The sequence below is a fragment of the Epinephelus fuscoguttatus genome, linkage group LG11, assembly GCF_011397635.1.
Source record: "Epinephelus fuscoguttatus linkage group LG11, E.fuscoguttatus.final_Chr_v1".
Lineage (NCBI taxonomy): Eukaryota > Metazoa > Chordata > Actinopteri > Perciformes > Serranidae > Epinephelus > Epinephelus fuscoguttatus.
Window position 1 is genome coordinate 27,326,213 of NC_064762.1, and position 4,267 is coordinate 27,330,479.

Consider the following 4,267-nt stretch of genomic DNA (forward strand, 5'->3'; position numbering starts at 1 on the left):
TAATACACATCAATATGATGTTAATGTGCCAGACTGAAGACGAAGGACAGCAACAAACAAGACATATGCTTCACTAACCTCTCTGCATGCGGCACTCTGTGGCACCGTATATTCTGTTTTCAGTCACAAGTAATGAGCAAATAGAGGCTGAACTTTGTGGTGACATTACAAAAGGTTGGCCGTTTTTAAGGGAAGATGCACAAAGCATTAGAATGATTGGCAGAAAAAATGGGCAATACTTAATTAAATGTTTGTCTTAAATGCATGCCAATTATTTTAATGGCTTTCTCGGCAAATCAGGATAAGAGGAAAGAGAAGGGGAAAAAAACAGAGGGAAAGAAGTGTGCCAAGGTAAAACTAATCATCAGTATTCGGAGGGCAGAAAAACAAAGAGACATGCGAGAGGGTGACAGTGAGAAAAAGACAAGAAAAGAAAAAAGCCGTCTCATGGAGCCAGACTAATCAAAGCAGCGAGAATCTGCGTCGACAGGTCACTGATCATGCACTCGGCATTTTGTGAATCTCCTTTAATCTCTCAGCTTCACTTGATTGAGAATCCAGTCGAACTTGAACTTTAAATGAAAATACCAGACTTATTGAATTTTTTTCTTCTTTTTTTTTTCACTCGTCTCTGACACTGCTCCGCTACTTGAGACTACACAGACGAATCATACCGTACTGTATGGCATTAAAGTGAAGACATTTAACATGCGACATCCTGGAATCAAACCCTGACAATGATCACCCTCCATAAGTCCTGACTGTCTTATGAAAAGCTCTTATTATTAGCATTTATAAGTAGCATATGAACCATTAATGGATGGTGCTATTCACAAATATAATGTCATTTGAAGTATTGATGTATTTAGCCCCGTTACCACCAAACACTTTCGGTATGGTACCTTTGGAACCAACAGTAACCCTTCAGACATGGTATCTAGACTCCAGTGTTTCCACTGCAAACAGTACCCTTAAATGTGGGCGGGGTTGTTGTCACTCACTGCTCCGCCCAGCACTCACCGTAGTTCCTCCTTTATCAGTCTGCACCTCGTTTATTGTCCACAGAACGAGGCAAAATAAAACAGACTGCAGTGAGAGTCTCTCTCCATGGGATATTTAAAATAATGGGTTTGTGTATTTAATCCTTCTCAGGCAAGCTCAGGGGTGTAGTGTTGCCGGAGCCCATAGGAACTACGATCCATGATGCTTTCTTTTCCCTCTGAGATGCAGTTCATATATTTTTAAATGATTACAGATCGACTCATTACTAAAAGTGTATGTCATCCAAGAGAGACAATAAAAACATATGGAATAGTAAAAGTTGTCACAGTGAAATTTAAGGTGTGCTGATAGATTCACGTCGTCACTTCATGCATTGAGTAACATTACAAGTAAATGTTCCACCTTAAAAGTCACCGGCAGTCAGCCCAGTGTATTATTTTTCTCAGACTCCAGCTGCGGTATGAACAGTGGTTAATAAGCCTCAAAACCAGCCACAACTCAGCCCTGAGCAGAGTGACCATCCTCTATTGACCAATCATCAGACTGCAGTGTTCACAGCTCCACCTTTTAGTACCAGATCTGTGTGCTAGGTACCCCAACAGAGGGGGGACCAAAAATGATGGGATGGAATGTTTCCATTGATACCATCCACAACTTTTCACAGTGGAAACCGAGAAAAAGCGTACCGAACTGAGCTGAACCGTACTGCTTTATTTTATTTTATTTATTTTTTTTAATATATATATATATATTTTGGGGCATTTTGCCTTTAATCGATGGGACAGTCAAGCATGAAAGGGGGAGAGAGAGAGGGAGTGACATGCAGCAAAGGGCCACAGGCTGGAGTTGAACCCGAGCCACTGCAGCAACAGCCTTGTACACGGGGTGCCTGCTCTCCCACTAAGCCACCGACGCCCCTGTACCGCACTGCTTGGTGGAAACAGGGCTTTTGTCAGCAACTATGACTGCTTTTATTATATGTTAAATGTATTAATCACATACTGTATGAAAAACTCATTTCAGTGCATGTGGTTTCTAAATTGGTAAATTCAAATATAATTTTCAGGTATTTCATTTATTCAGAGAGATATTTGTATAGATATATTTTACATGTGAAATTTTCAGTTTCACATTAGGTGTAACATGTGAAACACATTTCATATTTATTAGGGTTTTTAAGGGCGTGTCACTTAAGACGACATATGAATTTTACATATGGTTGTGTGATAACAGTAAAACAAAGCTGTAATCACAAACAATGATATATGATGAGTCACCAGAGCAAATGAGGACCTATAGTTGTTGACAAATATAATAATATCAATAATAAAAATGCAACTTAATTAAATGACATAGGACCTCACTGAGATTAGAAATCTTATTTACAGGAGTGTCCTTGCCAAGAGCATTGTCACAAACAATAAAACATGTTACATGTAACATATACTTCAATAGCAATATATTAAATAGGCTATAACAAGTTATATCACAGTCATATTAAAATACTAAAACAAACACAATAGACTTTTTTTTTTCAAATGAATAGATGTAATAGATACCAGAGAATTTGAGCAGAGCAAATAGTGAGCATGGGCAAAAGGACTTTGGATAGAGCGCACAGCCCATTTTCTTAAGACGCTGTAGAATCACATGATCTCCCACTTTACCCCGCTCCAGTTCCACTCTGGTACCACTCACACCGTGACTTGAAACATGCCTGACCCAGAGTCCATCTGTGCATTCGATGTACACACTATTGTCAAAAATTGGCTACAGTGAGCTTGACAATGGAGTTTACAAAGTACTTACAAAAGACAACTGAGCGAGTTGTGAGCGATTTGAGTGGAGGAAAGTGAAATCTGAGTTGAGCATAGAGCCAAGTAATTCTGAGAAATGGTTTAAGGACACTGACAGCTAAATGAGCCTGCCCATAGGTGTACATTTGTGTGGGGATGCAATGGACATTACTACGATGAAATTAAACACATTTCCACCTTAAACTGATGCAGAAAAGGGAAAAACTGCTGCAAAGAAAATTACCAAAATGATGGAAATGTTTAATGCTCAAAAATTCCTGAGGGAGGACCCCAATCACCAAATTCATGTGTTTTTCATATGTCTGTTCATACACAAATTAAAGCACATTAATTTCTAATGTCCTTATGCATGCTTGTACCTGCATTATAATAACTTTTATGTTCCCCATTCTCACCATTTAAGGGTTAAAAAAGAAGTAAAACTTGATCACTTTCTATTTTATATACACTTTTACCATTCAGCAATATCAACTCTGCAGAAAGAATAAAGTATTTTTCATTAAACCAGCTTTCTCAGATAAGAAACTGGCTTTGGCTAATTCCCATTAACATTAATTTAATATCAGTTCTATAATTTCAACTGAACTACAATGAAAGTACACCACAGGCTTATAGATGAGGCGTAAAATATGTAAAGTGAAAGAAATTATCCAGAAAACAGCATATTTTCCAGTTTAATAATTACACAGTTTAATAGTGCAGCAGAGTGCACAATCAACTCCTATCCATTAACCACAAATGATGAACACTTTCAAGAGCCCCATCATAAAATGACTTTATAGCAACACAGAGAGCTCCGGTGGGAAATGAAAAGAGCTCCTGATGAATTAAGTCACATTAATGAATCCTCTAAATATTGATGCGTGTGGGGAAAATAAATAAATACACTTTATTTTGTCCTTAATCTTTTTGGCAACTCCATTTGTTTCTGCAAAACTCTCACTTGGAACACGTTGAAAGGGTCTCATCAGAGAGAAAGCACCTAGAGGATAAATCCCTCAGTGGAGGGAAAAATAGATCCCTCCCAGTGCTCGGCTTTAAACTTCTGGAGAGACTTTATGTGTAAGTGGGATTTTTCTGCCTCTCTGTCAAGCTGTGAAAACTTGTCAACAGAGAACATTTTATTTCTTCTTTGAGACAAAACATTCCTCCGACAGAAAAACATGATACATAAGTTGTTGCAAACTAACAATAACGCCCGATACTTTGAAAAGTATCTCAATCAATCTCTAAAAATAGTTTTATTAATGTGAACACTGATGATGTTTGACTACTTATTTACCTTCCTACACACATAATGTAAAGATCACTCGCTGCCCGCTACCATTAATTCAACTCCCAAAAAGAATGATTTCTTTTTCTGTCTTTTCTGTTTTTCCTAACAGGCGGCTTGTATCCCGGTTATTTTGAGTAATGGCTGGGAGCTTCCCTTCTCTGAGGTCATCGAC